The following is a 20000-nucleotide window of genomic DNA, read 5'->3' as shown; positions in this document are numbered from 1 at the left end:
TAATAAAATCTCAACAAATTATTTCTTCTTAGAAAAAACATTGTTGTCATGTAGAAGGTTAGTGGTATAGCATTAGACTACAGGTCGAATGATCCCCTGTTCCATCCCTGGTGAAACGTACCATTTTATTTGATGTTTTTCTTATTAATGAATTCAATTTACGATAAAAGAAGAATTATTATTTAAAATCAGCTGAAATCATTTCTTTGTTGGCATATTTTAAAACAAACTGTTTATCAGAAGATTCCAGGGCATCCATCGTTAAGTCCAAATATCTGCTGAGGGGATATTGTAAGAAAATATAGACGAGATTAGATAACTGACATTATTATTTTTTTTCGAATTATTGCACTAGAAAAATTATTTCTCGTAATATATAATATTTAACAGAGTATTGATTATATAATAATACATATGCAATGTACATAAATTAAAATCTCACCTTTAAACTAATTTCACGACCGAGCAACGACAGGCGTCCAGCTAGTTTACTATATATGATTACAAGGAAATATCTCTCGAAATAAATTAACGTAAAAGTACACAATGTTTATTTAAAAACTGACAATTTTATTCTATTTGGCATGTAACTCTCTGTTCACTTTAAACTATAAACTTTGGTTCAAGTTAGACTGCATATGTATTAGAATCTTAATCTACTACAGGCGTCCATTCATAGATATTGTCGAAATTTTTGTAATTTTATTTAGTGCAAAAAAGTAGATCAACCTGTAAATCATGAGATGTTCTGTATGATGATAACTTTTCTCACGTTCAAATCCATTAGTAAATCTAAGGATGAACGAAGGTTGGTTGTATTCGCACTATTATTATTATTATTATTATTATTATTATTATTATTATTATTATTATTATTATTATTATTATTGCCTCACAAGGAGCTTTCACACAGGTCATAAAGGATCTCTCCTTGAAAACACCCTGTGGTTTTCTCTGGAATCTGAGTAACAATAAATCTTCTCAGTTTTCCAGTGCTCTCCACATCTTCTGATTACATTTGCAAATGAGTTTGCATTATCGCAACAGCCGCCCACCATCGATCTCTCTCTGGCAGCGGCTATTATTCTCCACTGGAATTTGAGTTGCAGTAAGCCTCCCAAGGTCTCAGTTCTCGTAGTTGTCTGAGGTCTGGTCAGTGTTTTCTCCTAGGTTTTGCAATTCTCCTTGACCCTCCTCGACTCTCTGGCATCATTCTCTTGTAAGGGGTGCTGATTGGGTAATGGGAAAGGATTGGGAAGGATAGATATCTTATAGATATGCATCTTCAATGTTCTTGATTCCATGTAACGTTTCTTCGTGTTTTGACTCCGCAGCAGTTCGTCTGGTCGGTGCATATTACTCATGTGTATTAGTCCCCGCATTCAAGGGTCTGCCTTAATATTTCAGCTGTTTTCAGTATTGTTATTCTTTGTATCTTTCCAGTCATTCCTCTGATTTCAATTTCTCCCATTCTCTTTTTAAAGTTTTTCGGGATTGTTCGTAGGACTCCTAGTAAATACTATCTTGATTTTTTTATCATCCATATTACTTTAAGTTCTTTGGCTAGCTCTGTGTATTTGTTCCGTTCCTTTTTTTTCTTGATATTTGTCCTGTGTTAAGCTGGACCAGCAAAATCTACGATTTGACAGGACGTTTCTTTTCTTATTTATTATCCATCGCATATTCTTATTACATATCCGGTCTTCATGCGTGGATAGGTTTTATACATTTGCATGTCCATGTCCCATAGGATTTTGTGATTTTTGTTTCCAGTTACTATTCATGGCTTATGTATTTATCATTTGTCTGAGCGTACGAGATGCAGCACTGCTCTTCAACTTGGCCGTGCTAGTTCTTGTATTCCCTTTGGGCTAGTTTGATACATTCACTCAAATCTATGGTTTATCGTTTCGTCTCTTTGTTCACAGAGTCTGCGTTTGCTGTTTTCTTGTGTTTTGTCGATCTTTGCTTTGATGTGGTTTATTTTTATCGAGTTATCGTGTGCTGCTGTTATTAGGGATTCAGTTTCTCTGATTACTTGTCCTTTTCTCATCCATGCCCAAGTGTTTTCGTTGTTCTCCTCTTTTGTCATCCTTACGAATCCTACGTGGAGTTGTTTATCTTCCCATTTTCTTTTTCTTGTTTTATCCTTTGTCTCTCCGTTTTCCGTTTTGTTGTTTTTTTTTTTTTTTTGTCGGTGTCTCTCACTCCTATAATTATCTTTTCGGTGTTTTGCGTTAGGTATTTTTCTAGTTCCTTTTTATGTCATTCACACGGTCTTCTATACAGACCAGACCCCTTCTGTCCTCTTTCCTCTTTCAGATAGAATCGGTCAGCATCGTCCTTCGGGTGTAGTGTGTTCTGCATTCTCATGAGTTTTCTGATATTCTGATCTAGCTGTCTCACGCTATGCTACGGTCCAGAGTATATTACTAATGATACTGCCCATGTATTTATACTTTTTATTAGGTTTCTGCTACATAATTTAATTTCGAGAAGTTTTCTTGTTCTCCTGAGGTATTATTTTCCAATTTCATTTCTGTTGCTTTGATATTGTTTGCAATCTGAACTCCTGGGTATTTATAGGCGTTTTGTTCCCCCAATGTCCTCATCTCCGCTTGGTTGGGTAGTCCCATGCCTTCTGTCGTCTCAACGTGTCCTTTATTTTAACAAGTAGTACACATTTATCCATACCAAATTCCATTTTGATATCCTGACTGAAGATCCTAGTAGTGTTTATTAGTGTCTCTAGTTCATTTTCGGTCCTTGCGAAAAGTTTAACATCGTCTAGATTGTTCATTTTTTTCCTCCAGCTTAGAGAAATTGTATCCAGCCTAGCACTTTCTCAGTATCTTGCTCAGGGGCATCATGGCTATGATGAACAGTAATAGTGGCAGTGAATCTCCCTGGAAGATGCGTTTTTTGCATTTTAATTTTTGTTATGTCTTGTCCATCAGTTTTCAGTTACAAACTCCACGTTTTTATTACACTTTTTTCTATTATTAGCATGGGTGGCCGGCGTTGCCCGTGTGTTTGTAGGTGTATGCTAAGCAAAAAAAAACGTCAATTTTTTTTAACGTTGACACCTATTTTGACCCTTTAACATTGATTGTTATGAGCTCAAATCAAGTTATTGAGTGAGATCCATGTCCAAGGAACCTATATCTAAAATTTCAAGTGTTTAGACCTTAAATTGTCGGAGGAGTTTGGTAGAGTCCTCAAAGGTCAAATCGTTGAACTTTAACCCCTTAACAGCCGAATGTCTATCCGAAAACCAATCACATCGATTTTACCAAATCTCAGTACCCTGTATATCAAATTTCGAGTATGTAGACTAAAAATTGACAGAATTATTGCGTAGGGAAATGTACACAGACACACAAGCAGACACACACACACATACAGATACACACACACAGACACGTTCACTTTTATAGATAACTAGCAAGGGGTGACCGGCGTTGCCCGGTTGCTCGGAGGTGTGTGCTGAGCAAAAAAACAAAAAAAAAAAAAAAAAACGGTATTTTTTTAACTTTGACACCTATTATGACTAATTAAAATGTATTGTTTTGGGCTTCAATCCAGTTATTAAGTTAGATCCATGTCCAAGGAACCAATATCTAAAATTTCAAGTGTTTGACCCAACATTGTCGGAGGAGTTTGACAGAATTCTCGAAGATCAAATCGTTGAACTTTGACCCCTTAACAGGGAAATTTCTTGCTGAAACCCGATCAGCTCGATTTTCCCAAATCTCAGTACCCTGTTTATCAAATTTTGAGTCTGTAGATTGAAAAGAGTTAGTGCGTATGGAAAGATACACACCCATACACACACATTCACTTTTATCGATATACTTGCATTTCAGCCCTGCGTTTCCCGGGTGTTTGGAGATGTATGCTGAGCAAAAAAAAAAAAAAAAGAAATGGTATTTTTTTTAAACTTTGACCCTTATTATGACCCCTTGATATTTATTGTTTTGGGCTCAAATATAGCTATTAAGTTCGATCCATATCCAGGGAACTTATATCTAAAATGTCAAGTGTTTAGACTTAAAATTGTCGGAGGAGTTTGGTAGAGTCGTCAAAGGTCAAATCGTTGAAATTTCACTCCTTAACAGCAAAATTCCTGGTCGAGACCCGATGACATCGATTTTCCCAAATCCCTTTACCCTGTATATTAAATTTCGAGTCTGTAGACTAAAAAATGACAAAGTTATTGCGTAGGGAAATGTACACAGACACACACACGTTTACTTTTATAGATATACTAGCATTTCAGCCCGGCGTTGCCCGGGTGTTTGGATATGTATGTTGAACCCAAAAGAAAGTGGTAGTAGGAAGGCCGGCTCGAACCCGTACCGCAAATGAGGAAAAGAACGGGGTAAAACCTAAAGTTTACGCTGTTACTACCACCGCAAAACCGGAAGAGACATTTTTTTTAAATTAAGGCTTGACAATCTAAAGGAAAGGATAACTTTAAAAATATCGGCGAAAAAAGTGCCCCCCCCCTGTAGAAAAGTGCCTAGTTGAAGGGGAAGATATTAATGTTTTTAGCCAATATTTCGATATTTGTCGTATGAAAGGTCGAAATTTAAAACGATACTGATCTTGGTAAAATCCGTTGCCTCTATTGAAGGTTTAAGACAGACATGCAAACAGACTTACATACATACATTTATATATTTGTAACTAAAAATTTTCGACTCAAACTGATGAAAAAGCTTGCCCTATCTCTGAATACCCTTTATGTAAAATTTCAAATATTACGACCATAAATTGTCTGAGTAATTTTGAAGAGACCACACAGGTCATTTCTTTTAACTTTAACCTCTATTATGACCCTTTATAGTTTATTGTTTTGGGCTCAAATCAAGTTATTAAGTTGGATCCATGTCCAAGGAACCTATATCTAAAATTTCAAGTGAGTAGACCCAAAATTGTCGGAGGAGTTTGGTAAAGTTCTGAACGGTCAAAATCGTTGAACTTTGACACCATAATCGCCAAATTTCTGGCCAAAAAGCGATCACATCAGTTTTCCCAAATCTCAGTACCCTTTATGTCAAATTTCGAGTATGTAGACTAAAAATTGACAGAGTTATTGCGTAGGGAAATGTACACAGACACACAGACACACAGATACACAGACACGTTCAATTTAATAGATAGATAGATAGATAGATAGATAGATAGATAGATAGATAGATAGAGGGAAAAACAAAAATATATGCGTATAAAAAAATATATGGAAACAATTTTGTGTTTACTGCACACTTTTTACGCAAGTATAAATCATGTAGAATATCTGCGTGAATATAATTACACATAATAGTTGACTAAAGATGATCATTCCATAAGAAAACCGAAAAAACTAATAAGGAATTAATTAAAATGAATGTTTAAAAGAATACGCAAATTAGCTAGATCTTTTGCTAGTGAATGCAATTCTACAACCGATATATAACAACATTGTATATTCTTTTTAAATAAATAGAAAAGAGTTGTTTTTTTTAATATGAATATCAATACACACACACGAGAAACAGATTTATTGGAGTATAGATAGATAGATCCGTCTTTTGTATCGTATCTTGCGTGTTTTTGTCATCAATTCACGCCATGTCGAGATTCTTTCTCTTTTTTATCTCCTTTGGGGGTTTTTGTTCTATATATAGCAGATCGTGTGTTCCTCTTTTACCTTTTTGGCATCCTTTTTGTTCTTCGGGAAGAAGTTGACGATTATGTAGGGAATGGTAGATTTGTTCCCTCCATTGTGCTGTTAATATTTTCCACATATTGGGTAAGCACGTGATCGGCTTATAGATGCTGGGGCGGTTCCGTTTTCTAATGTGGCACGTTTTTTACCTCTATACATTTTCTCAGGTTTTGAGCTAGTGTTTCGTGTGTGTGTGTGTGGGGGGGTGTTATTCTTACTCTTATTCTTATTCTTCATAAGTCGTAAGAAGGAAAAAGAAGAATTGCGTGTTCTGATAATTTCACCGGTATAATATATCTTATGCATGCTGTTCGTATGGGTTCAATTAGTTTTACCCATACGCTTGGAGATGTATATAGACTTATCGTAGGTCAAACATATTTTGAAGACAATTATTTTTTCTGCTATTATTCTTGTTTGTACCGCTTGACTCGTAAGCATTTTTCTATTAGAATTAAATGATAAAACGTAAAGTTGTAGATTGTATGCAGCGATTATACATATAATATCGATCTTTGTTTCCTGTTTAAATGTTTGAAATACCGTATACCGATTAATATATTTTGTCTAAAATAATATAAACGAAGAATAAATATAAATAATATATATAATACACACATACTCTTCCTTCAATATCGTGCTCTGGTGCATTATTGAACTTGTAAATATGGTGGCAATGATAACGATATTTAAAAAAAAACGCATATGCGAGATACATTGTTGGTAGTGAGTATCATATGCTATATTAAAATTTGTATATGAGGTGGAAGCAATAAAAAAATGTGTAAGGTAAAGAATGTAGAATATTGCTATTTACTTTTTACAATGGCAAATTCTTATAAATTATACAAATGTGAGCGAGACAGAGCAATGTCTTCAACATTTCATGTTAGTAGGTCAACATTCTCCGATCCTGTGACGAGACATGGGGATGTGTAAAACTCAGTGTATATAGTTCAGTAAATCAATGTATCCTTTCCACTAAACATAATAGCCTCATTAACTTATGAGGTTAGACGAATTGTGCAACTGAAGCAGATACATTTTGGATACATTGCATACAGGCAATGTGCAAAAGGAAACGTTAGAACAGCGATATACAAGGTTTGTATTTGTTATATTTGTATACATATGGAGGAGATAATAAGTTCTTATTATCTTATATCCTTAATTGATTTATCATCCTTATTGCATACATGAATAAATCTGTATACATCAGTATATAGTTTTATATTCTCATTTTCTTATTTTATTGAGACTATATATATATATATATATATATATATATATATATATATATATATATAAGTTAAAGTATATGTCTTCCTGTCTGTCTGTCTGTCCCTCTGTGCATATTTCCCTACGCAATAACTCTGTCAATTTTCAGTCTACAGACTCGAAATTGAATATACATGCTATTACGTTTGGGGAAAATATTTCTAATCCGTTTTCGGCCAGAAATTTGGCTGTTAAAGGGTCAAAGTTCAACGATTTCGCCTTCGAGAACTCTACCAAACTCCCTCGACAATTTTGGGTATAAACAATTAAAATGTTAGATATAGGTTACTTGGACATGGATCCAACTTAATAACTTGATTTGAGCCCAAAACAATAAATGTTAAGGGGACAGAATAGGGGTAAAATTTTTAAAAATTAACATCTTCGGTCTCTACTAAATTACTCAGACAATTTCCGATCAAAATATTTGAAATTTCACATAAAGCGTATTCAGAGATAGGGCAAGCTTTTTAATCGGTTTGCGTCGAAAATTTGAGCTACCAATATATAGATATATGCATGTATATTTGCATGTTTGCCTAAAAGTTTCGACAGGGGCGACGGATTTTATCAATATCAGTATCGTTTTGAAGCTTTTCCCTGCAGACGACGAATACCGAAAAATTTGCTAAAAACATTAATTTCTTCACCCTCAACTGGACACTTTTCTACAGGGAGTGGTCGCTTTTTTAACAAATATTTTCGAAAGTCATCCCCTCTATTTCATTGTCTAGCCTTAATTTACACTAACGCCACTTCCGGTTTGCCCGTAGTCGTAACAGGAAAGACGTCAGTTTTCCCCCCGTTCTTTTCCGCCTTCGCGGTACGGATTGGAGCCTGCCTTCCCACTACAACTTTTTTGTTTGCTCAACACACACCTTTAAACACCCGGGAAACACCTGGCTGAAGTGCTAGTATATATGAAATAAAATTTCGAAGTAATAGAGAGATAGGAAGTAACAAACTCAATTGTGTGTTCATCAAAGTTTCGACTTTATTGCGAAACTTCTTCGTGATGAATAATAATAAAAAATAAAATACGAGTACGGTATTTAAAGATATATTCGTAGTGATTTGATGTAAAAAAAAATGTATGTTCTATGTAAGAACGAAAAAAAGCGTAAGAATTTGAAGTTTATATAGCATTGAAAATGATTGAGATTTTCGACGTTATATGGCCGTTAGAGATTTTAAAAGAATATGGTGCTTTTTTTTAATTTTTGGAAGTGATATAAGCGTTATAATTCAAATGTTGAACGTGTAATTGAAGTGAAATAAATTGTTAGCTTTTTATCATTTGGTGTATTATATAATAATTATTATTGGTATTTTTACAGTAGTATAAATAAGTGATATTACTAAAATTAAGTTATGTTCCTTTAACATAAGTTTACTGTTTAAAAGAGACTAATTTCATATCGTATACAGTAGTTAATAGAGTTTGAGTTTGCAATACGTGTTCATACAAAAGTTATCCATTGATATTCATCTAAGAATGTAATGAGTTTATCTTGTTTGAAGTTAATGAATGACCGTGTTTCAATGAATGAGAGAATAATGCATCCACGTTATTTTTGTTTTTTATATCTCTTATGTCTACTAAGCCTTCTGTCTAGTCAATGTAAAGTTTCAATAACGCAACTTTTTAGATATAAATAGTAAGGAAAACGCCAAACATGTTTAAAGTATATTCTATAAATTGCTGTTATGCAACAGACATGTACCTTACAAATATATTTTACTTAAAAAATATTAGTATACTTCTGTGTTACTAATTGATAAAATGTAAAAATTAAAACAGTTTTGATTTTTTAGTTCAAGATAATGGGCGGCGCACAGAGAATCGCACTGTATTTATTCTATGATTACTGGTAGGAAATTAATAAAGTGCATGCATGAGGATTTCAGACGCCTATCATAAAATCCCATGCATTATATTCTTTTTTCGCATAAAAAGGATTTTAATAATTAATCTTGAAATATTTAACTTATTTAAATAAAACATTGGTCGATTCAAACCTGAGCCTTTCTGATGGGGGTTTTATTCATGATTGAAACAAATATTTAATATCTTTCCACGTCATCTGCAACGATTCATAAATTAATACGTAAATACATATTCCTTGACTTAGAATGGTGTGCAACATTTCCATTATTCGATTTTTTTTATTTTCAATTCTCTCTCTCTCTCTCTCTCTCTCTCTCTCTCTCTCTCTCTCTCTCTCTCTCTCTTTTAAATAACATTTTAATTTTTGTGATTGAATTTCGAAACATATTTGAGACTCTGTTCCCTCGTTCGCACAAACTAGTAATGTTTATATATATATATATATATATATATATATATATATATATATATATATATATAAAATGTCATAAGCCTGAAGAATCATAGAGTGGATGAAACGCGGTACATTCAGTGTAGCTTAATGGCCATATATATTTAATAAATTACTATATATATATATATATATATATATATATGTATATATATATGTATATATATGTATATATATGAATATATATATATGTATATATATATGCATATATATATATGAATATATATATGTATATATATGAATATATATATATATATGTATATATATGTATATATATATGAATATATATATATGTATATATATATGCATATATATATATATAATTCTCGACATGTGAAATATACCCGTATATGTATATATATGTATATATATGTATATATATATGAATATATATATATGTATATATATATGCATATATATATATATGCATATATATATATATATATATATATATATATATATATATATATATATATATATATAATTGTCGACATGTGAAATATACCCGGGGAGAATTATACCTTGGGATTTTACACTGCAGTCAATCATGGGAGCGCTTCCTAATCATTCAGTGGCCCATGGGGTTCGATTGAGCGTTACCTTATCTAAGGTTTCTTGCATTGGAAGTTAATTCCGAACTCATTATGATTGAACTAATGTCTTCCAACCCGAATTTCTAATAAGGATTACTTTACCGGAAGGTGATCGAATTGTAGTTTATTTTCGATTCACCATCTAATGGCACATTGTGGTCACCCACGAATTACATTTAAATGACTTTAGTTTGACTATTTTTTGTTTAAACATTTCAATCCATATTCTACTTTGTTTTTTATTTAAACCTTTTCTCTTCGCATTCTATTGTTTCTTTTTTACTCCTCTCTTTCATCTTTTCTTTATTTCCCGTTGTTTTATTCCCTCCCTTACCAACACTTTCCGCCTATCATTCCTATCCTCTTTAATAGTTATAGTCACCTTATTTTTTAAATTTATATTTCCTGTCAAACCTAATTGTTATGAAGCCGTTTTCATCTTTCCGTATACATATAGTTTTAAATGGCACTTTTTCCTCATATTCTAATGAGAAATATTGGATTTAGAAATGCAATAGAGATTCTTTTTCACCTACCATCTTATGTTTAGCTTTATTGAACTGAGTAGCTAATAAAGTTCTATGAAACGTTTGGTAAGTTTTTCTCCAGTTTTCAACCTTTTTTTTTCTTTTACAATGACAAATTTTATAGGTTTTCGTGAATGCTGAAACGAATATTACAGTAAAAATTTCCGCAAATCAGTAGATTTCTGCATATTAAGCAATGTTTATTTTTATGATATTGCTGGTGGCCATTCGGCACGGGCGCTTGAATGTAATTTCTCGGGTTAGTGCGTTTGCGCTGTAAAAAGATGGCCTCCATCAATGAAATAAGAAATGGCATTGCTTAGTATTCGAAAAACTACTTATTTGCAGAATATCAAAATGGGATATTCATTTTCAGCTTAGCCAATAATCTATAAAAATCGCCATTTAAAGGGGAAATGTAAAGGTGGAAACTAGATCAAAATTCACCTTATATATATATATATATATATATATATATATATATATGTATGTATATATATATATATATATATATACATATATATATATATATATTTGGATTTTACCGTCACTGGATTATTTATCTTCCACCAGATTATCCATTCATGTGTAATCACCTTTTTCTTCATCATATTCCCTCTGCTTCACTTTTTTTTTCTTTTCAAGTAATATCTTTGACTTACATGTTGTTTCATCAAATACTTTTGCATGCAAAATCCGATCCCACATTCTGCTTATTCCTACCCTCTGATGAGAAGGAAAGTATTTCTTCAGAACTCCGCGGATTAAGGACTATCCACTAATCTAGTGTTTCCTTTTAAGATTATATATGTTTTTAACTCATTTCAAAGTGTTTTTAGCATGTTTTCTTAACTGTTTGCTCGTATATATATATATATATATATATATATATATATATATATAGAGAGAGAGAGAGAGAGAGAGAGAGAAAATAAAAAGGAACAAACCGTATTATGTGTTCATCAACGTTTCGTCTTTATTTCGAGACTTCCTCTGGATGAATGAGATTAAGAAACCAAAAAATATACCAGTACAAAATATTTGAAAATGTTTCACGTGCACAGTGTGACGCAGAAACGGAAAATTGATATTGGAAATTCAAAAAGGAGGGGGGGCTAGCGCTGTTAAAGAGAAGGAAATTTAAGTGACGTCATATAGTCATTAATTTAATTTTAAAACTATGAACGCAAGTTTATATTCTTATTGGGAAAAAGATATATTTGTTGAAATTCAAATATAAGTTTGTAACAGAAATGAAATGAGTGTTTTTTTATGTAATTTATTTATTGATATTATGTGTTAATTATTACAGGGGGTGTTTGAATGGTGTGAGAAAGTTAACCTGTGTCCACAGTTAAATAATGTTCTTTTAATAACAGTTTACTTATTAATGGCGCTATGTTATAGAAACCTCCACGTTGTTTAATAGTGCTTGAAATTGCGATAAGCGCAGATTCAAGAAGTCTCCGGCTCGGTTAATTTGAAATAAATTTAACTACTTTTGCTTGTTTAAAGTCAAAGGTGTGGTTATGTTGCAATGAATGAGAGAATAATGCACTTAGAGAATTGCTATTTTTTATATATCTTTTGTGTTCATTGAGCCTTTTTTCAAATTTACGCTGAGTTTCACCAACGTATTTATGATGGCAATTATGGCAAGGAATAGTATATATACCTCCATCGGAAACTGGTTTGTTATAGAGATGTTTCGTGGTTTTTAATATATGCCTTATGGTTAGTGATATGGTTTGTACGATAGGAATTTTTAGTTTATTTAGTGTGTTATAGATTATTGTATTATTGGTGTGTGTAGGTAAAAGAAGATGTCTGTTTATGAGAGAAAGGTCTGGTGTGTATGATTTTTTATTATTATTTATTCAGGAAAATATTTGTGTGGCCTTTCTCTTAGCATTCAATATGAAATATGTCGTATATTGCAAGGTTTTCAAAATGTGTGTAAGGTATTTGAATTCTTCGTCCAGATATTCAGGACTGCAAATTCTGAAAGCGCGTAAGAAGAAACCAATTATCATCCCTGTTTTTATTTTATTGTTATGGTGTGAATAGAAATGTATGTAATCGTTTTTGTGTGTAGTTTTGCGGTGAACTTTGAAGGATAGTTTATTATTGGATTTTATTATAAGTATGTCAAGAAAAGGTAATGACTTATTGTTTTCTGTTTAATAGGTAAACTTTATGGAAACTTTATTAAACTCAGTCGAACCTTCCATCGACTATATGACGTCACTTAAATTTCCTTCTCTTTAACAGCATCAGCCCCCCTCCTTTTTGATTTTCCAATATCAATTTTCCGTTTCTCTGAAATAGAACTGCGTCACACTGTGCACGTGAAACATTTTCAAATATTTTTTACTGGTATATTTTTTGGTTTCTTAATCTCATTCATCCAGAGGAAGTCTCGAAATAAAGACGAGACGTTGATGAACACACAATACGGTTTGTTCCTTTTTATTTTCTCTATTTTGTCGGAATAATATTTCCATTATTTTCATCATATATATATATATATATATATATATATATATATACATATATATATATATACATACATATATAGTGTACATATATAGTATATATATATATATTTATAGTATATATATATAGTATATATATAGCATATATATAGTGTATATATAGTATATATAGTCTGTATATATATTTATAGTGTATATAGTATGTATTTGTATATATATAGTATATATAGTGTATATATAAATATAGTATATATTTATATATAGTATATATATATAGTATATATATAATATAGCATATATAGTATATATAATATAGTATATATTTATATATAGTATATATATAGTATATATATATAAATATAGTATATATAGTATATATATAAATACAGTATATAGTATATATATATATATATAAATATAGTATATATAGTATATATATGCAGTATATAGTATATATAGTATATATATATAGTATATATATAGTATATATATAGTATATATATAGTATATATATAATATATATATATATATATATATATATATATATATATATATATATATATGTGTGTAAGGGTTTAGGTTCATTACCGTTGGGTCTCCGATTTCGAATCTCGCTAGGTACAGCCACTCCGATGAGTCGCAGACGACGAAACACGTGTCAGTTTATAATTACATTTTAAAAATAATATATATACCGCTCCCCATTTGGGGGTACCAAATTGGTTAAAGGGAAAATTATTCCCAACTCGCATTTAGGTAAAAATGCACTTTCGTAAATGATTGAATTCATTCAAAACATATCGCTAAAACCAAAATAAAACAACATCTAAGTAAATCGCGATATATCCAGACAGCTGGCGATATGGTCCAGGGTAAGGGTTTAGGCTCATTACCGTTGGGTACCGATTTTGAATCTCGCTAGGTACAGCCACTCTGATGAGTCGTAAACGACGAAACACGTGTCAGTGGATAATTACATTTTAAAAATTATATATATATATATATATATATATATATATATATATATATATATAGAGAGAGAGAGAGAGAGAGGGGGAGAGAGAGAGAGAAAGATTACGTGGTTTTTACTGATTATCCTGACACTGAGACTATCATGGTGTAAAAGGTAATGCGTGTTATGTAGACAGATAATTTCGTGATAATTAGTAATAACGGAAGTTGTTTAGGGTGGCATTATAATAGAACCGTTCAATCAAAACTTAATTTCATTATACGTGAAAATAACTATGTTATAGCCAGTAAGGAAGTAACATTGGCATATTGTTTCCCAGGGGCGCGCAGTTCTAGGATACAAACTCTGCTAATAAAATAGTGGTTTTAGGCATATATAGAAGGATGATGCAAATTTTGAACAGTTGTAGCTGGACTAGTACTTGTTGCAAAAGTTTTACAGCAGTGTACCATAAGGTAAAACTTAGTCGGACACCTTACGCAGTTACAAGTTACGACAGAGCAAATGTGAGAATTTACAGTTTTTTGATGCTGTGTAACATTGTTTTTACATGATTGAAGATTCACCTTTCTTTTCTTCATAACAGATACCTGAAAACATTTCTGGTACGTTTGCTGGCGATCCCTACTTTTCTTTATCTATTTAGATTTAGCTAAGTTTTTGTTTGTTTGTAGGTTTGTTTTTTCGCCCTTACGTTTCGATCATACAGGTCTCAATAAAAAGCGGCCTCTCATTTTTTTTCTGTTTAGTCGCCTAAGATAAAATTTAATGTTTGCTAAACATTAAAATTCATGTGTTATTCCATGGCTTTCGATATTCCTGGTCTTTCAATCATTTGTTCCCTCCCTGAGTATTTCTAACCGTTATTGTACGAGTAAGTGTTATTATGTTCTAAATGTTTTAATCAACGAGTTCTTCCTTCGAATATATTCAATCAGACGAATAGCATATTTAAGTATTTCGTGGCTTGGCTATTGTAAAACATATTTTATAATTGTTTAAAATAAATATTATGATCTAATATCCCACGGCGTAACAATTTTCATACTTCGCATGTAACGAGTAATATCTCGCTTTTAAAACCTGTGCAGTTCTCTATTTTTATTTGTCTGAATGTTTAATGTAAGTCAAAAGTTATAAGATTAACTAGAGGAAAATGATACAGCTTATATAGCACAATAAAACAAGCACAGTATATGGTTCAATAGTACTGGATTATTAAATCTATAAAGATTTAAATTTGGAAAAGTTTTAAGGAGAAAACAAATTTTGATTTTCGAAATAAATGAGTGGGTATTTGCTTGCTGCCCACTACCTATGGCATAAATATAAGTAACCAAGCCTAATTTGCGTTAGTATACAAGTCATATATATATATATATATATATATATATATATATATATATATATATATATATATATATATATATATGATGAAAATAATGGAAATAGTATTCCAACAAAATAGAAATAAAAAGGGAAAAAACCGTATTATGTGTTCATCAACGTTTCGTCTTTATTTCGAGAGGAAGTCTCAAAATAAAAACGAAACGTTGATGGACATATAATACAGTTTGTTCCTTTATATATATATATATATATATGTATATATATATATATATATATATATATATATATATTATATAATACTTAGTCACCTACATGTAAAATACATTTGAGACCAATACACAGTAAGCTCGCGTATAATTAATGGTTGTTTAAATGTATGTTTGTATGTCTGCCTAAAACCTTCGACAGAGGCAACGGATTTTCACGAGATTGGTAGCGTTTTAAAGCGCGACTATTCGGAGGACAAATATCCAAAAATTTGCTAAAAACATTAATTACTTCACCTTTAACTGACCACATTTCTACATGGAGGCGTCGCTTTTTTCGCAGATATTTTCGATAGCCCTTCCCCTCTTTTCGATTAACTGATTTGTGTATGCCCACGAAAGCTTTTTATCGGGGTTCTCGCGTTGGTTGGATTCGAGGGAGAAGTTTTCTTATTCTTGCTAGAACGAAATATTTCAAATTCGACAAACGGACTTCGTCTCTACCTTTCTCTTGATCGAGTTTTAAAACATTCACTCGTTTCGAGTGCTGTTTGTCTTGTTTCGTATAAATAAAGCGAAACTAATCAGACGCTGGCGCCAACTCCCAGCTAGTATCTGTCCTGTAATTGGACCGTTTTACACGTAAGGAAACACTTCAGAATGAGACAGTTACTAATTATTTCGTAACTGCCAGAATGCCAACTTTATGTGGAGAGCTGCTTTTCCCCAACATTAAAAAGACCTTTTGTCTAATTTGTTTTCGTCGGGGAAACAAATACATAAAACGGCAGAAAGCGGGATACTTTGCGGCCAGATTTGAACGCAACGTTCATTTCTACGCGTACGTGACAAATACTATTATTCTTTAATTAATTACATACTCACTTCTTTCAACATCACGTACTTTCTCTCCTTCGCGTACGGGTTCGTGCCCGCCTGAAACCACTTCATTTTTTTGCACCAACCCAAACACTCTGGAAACGCCGGGATCCCTCGCTAGTATAAATATAAAAAAGAAAAATATATTTGGCGATTTTAAGACAGTAGATGTAATACGGTAAAGATTAACAATAAATATATTAGCAGTACAAATAATAGTAACCAAATATAATCCTCATATAGGGAGTGTATAAACATTAATTTGCATAATTCCTAGGAAAATAGTTCCACGATATAAACAGGTTTTCTACAGTCAAAGTGAATAACTGGAACAAATTAAATGGAATAATAACATTGGATATCTTTATACCATGAAAAACAAAAATGATGTTATAGAAGTAGGAACTCTCAGGGAGTTGTATATTAATATATATATATATATATATATATATATATATATTTCAAGGTGATCCTAGCCAAAAAGGAAAGGCTCAATATTTAAGAATAGAGCAATATATAAGTTTGTTGGTTAAATTTTAAATTCTTGAAAAAAACATATAGACGTATATATTCGAATTAAGAATTTATTGTTTGACAAAAAGAATATATAGAAGGGGTTATGTTAATTTCTTTAATCCATGGATTTTCAATAATGGCACATATCATCAGAAGAAATGAAACGCGGTTAGCAAAATGTTCAGCTGTGAATAGACACTTATTTTACTTTTCAGCACAAATATTAAAAATAATTTTTGAGTGGTTGTTGATAATTATATGGAGATAATTATGGGAAGAGAGAATTTGATACAACCTGGGCAGTCCATTATCGGAAGAAGTAACAAATCCTTAATTCGAATATATGTGTCTATATGTTGTTTTTCCAGAATTCAAAATTTAACCACCAAACTTATATATATATATATATATATATATATATATATATATATATATATATATATATATATATACATGTATATATATACATATATATATATATATATTAAATTGTGATTCAATGAATTTCAAAAACTGTCATCGAAATTAAATGAAGTGGTTGAGTTTCATATCAAAGAATTTTTATTATTCTAAGCAAGACAAAGAATACTTTAGAAAAGTAATCTCCTTAACCTATAGGGTTTAGATCTCTACCAACTCATCAGAGGAGAGAAAATATTAGCAAATATTATAAAGGTATGCACCCTATTTGCTAAAGTCAGTGAGACAAGGAAAGTCAAAGTCAAAATAATAAATTCATCAGAAGTCCTGTAGCAGGAGGATTTGCAGAAAAAGGATGAGAAAGTTTTTTTAGATCCAGCTTGCTTGGTAAAATCCATGTTATGCGTTCTTTACATCCGTTTGGTAATAAGATCCAATTTATATACTGGGTAATCCCCATAGCTGTGTAGATATCCGAATCGGACAAGTGCTTCTATAAATTTGTTTGTTGGTCCAGCGATAATAATTCAAAGTGTAGCGGAATCCTTTCCATTAGAAGTCTATATTATTTTTAGTGGGGCGAGGTAGGTAGTGGTGAGTGGTAGGAAGTGGGATGAAACATATGTGCATATCCACCCCTATATACACATGAACACACATATACAAACAAAACCATACACACAATATACATATACACCCATACACACACATATATATATATATATACATATACACATATATATACATGTATATATACATATATATATATATACATATACACACATAAACATATATACATATATATACACAGCAGAATAGATATCTCTTTAAATAGAATTCAAAGAACCATAAAGTTTGACCGGTCGCTTAATTGAGGTCAGGTCGTGTACTGGATATAGAGACTTGGTTCGGGAAGGAAAGAGGGGAAGAAGAAGAAAATAGAGATAAGAATAAAAATAAAATAAAAGGATGAGCCCAATACGTAAATGGGATGATTTGTTTTTTCAAGATTTATCCTAGTTTCATCTCAAATCCCTTTGTCAGTTTAAATTGTATTTGTTCAGTCAACTCAAGTTATAATTATTGCCCATGAGGTGCTAATTATTATTAATTTTATACGTATCTATATTTCCCTTGAAAATGATGATTGACATAAGGTTTAGAATATACTAATGTTCATGAGCTAATTGTGAAACCAATTCTTAGATTATTAAAGGAACGATTTATCTTTATTTTATGATCCTTAAGGTAATAGTTCAATGCAAAATAAGCTAAAACAAAAGTAATAATAATACCTTACTCAGAAGCGTTTAAAATCAGTAATATCCATAGCATTATGCTATTTAATAATATTAAACTGGGAAAATTTTCTACACATGCATTCAAATACACAAAAAAGTTACATATAAACACATGAATACATATATATATATATATATATATATATATATATATATATATATATATATATATATATACATATATATGTATATATACACCTACACACGTACATATTTGCTCTATCTTGCATATCGAGCAATTCTTGTTTAGATGGGATAACTTATAGAATATTACCGCCAGTAGTATTTTGTAAACTTTACAATATCACGTTTCCATAACAACTGATTGTTAAATAAAAACAATTTTGAAGTATGTATATATATAACTATATATATATAACTATATATATATAACTATATATAAAACTATATATATACATAACTATATATGTATAACTATATATATATATAACTATATATATAACTATATATATAACTACATATATATAACTATACATAACTATATATATATATAACTGTACATAACTATATATATATATATAACTGTACATAACTATATATATCTATATATATAAATAAATATATATATATAACTATAAATATGTATATATATATATATATATATATATATATATAACTATATATGTATTTATATATTTATATGTACTGGCGAGGGGTACCCGGCGTTGCCCGGGTGTTTAGACCTGCGTGTTGTTTTGGGTAAATCAAAACTGCGGGGGGGGGGGGTAAAAATACAAAAAAATGTTTTGGTAGGTAAGTATTTTATTATTTTTAATTTGGGTACTATCTACTTGTGTGTCGCTACTTTTGAGTATTTCGTTGATTTAATTACTTCTTTTGCCTGAATATATTTATATATTTATAGGTAAGTGTACTTGTATCTGTGTTATTAGTAATCTGGTCTTGAATGTATAAATCTGTGATTTAATATGGCTTTATATCTATACTTAAATAGCTTAAACTTTCAACTTAATAGTATAGTTACACCTTTACTTATGTACATGTATATATATATATATATGTGTGTGTGAGTATGTGTATATATATATATGTATGTGTGTATGTGTATATATACATATATGCATTGTATTCTTTTTATATACATAAATATTAGTAGATTTTTATTTATAATTATTGGCCCTATTTAATTTATTTAATCCCCTCTTATGGATAAATATGTAATATTAAAAAGATAATAAATATTAATTTTATTCTGTTTTTATTATTATTATTATTATTATTATTATTATTATTATTATTATTATTATTACTATTATGTTTATTATTACTATGACTATTATTATTAGTAATAATTTTAATATTGTTTTATCATTATTTTTTTTTATTTATACATTTATCTAATAAAAACGCGAAAACTTTAAACTTATA

This window comes from Euprymna scolopes, chromosome 8 (genome assembly GCF_053919585.1).
Source record: "Euprymna scolopes isolate OS-2025 chromosome 8, ASM5391958v1, whole genome shotgun sequence".
Taxonomy (NCBI): Eukaryota; Metazoa; Mollusca; class Cephalopoda; order Sepiida; family Sepiolidae; genus Euprymna; species Euprymna scolopes.
The sequence above is the reverse complement of the archived record's forward strand: the minus strand, read 5'-3'. Positions refer to the sequence as shown.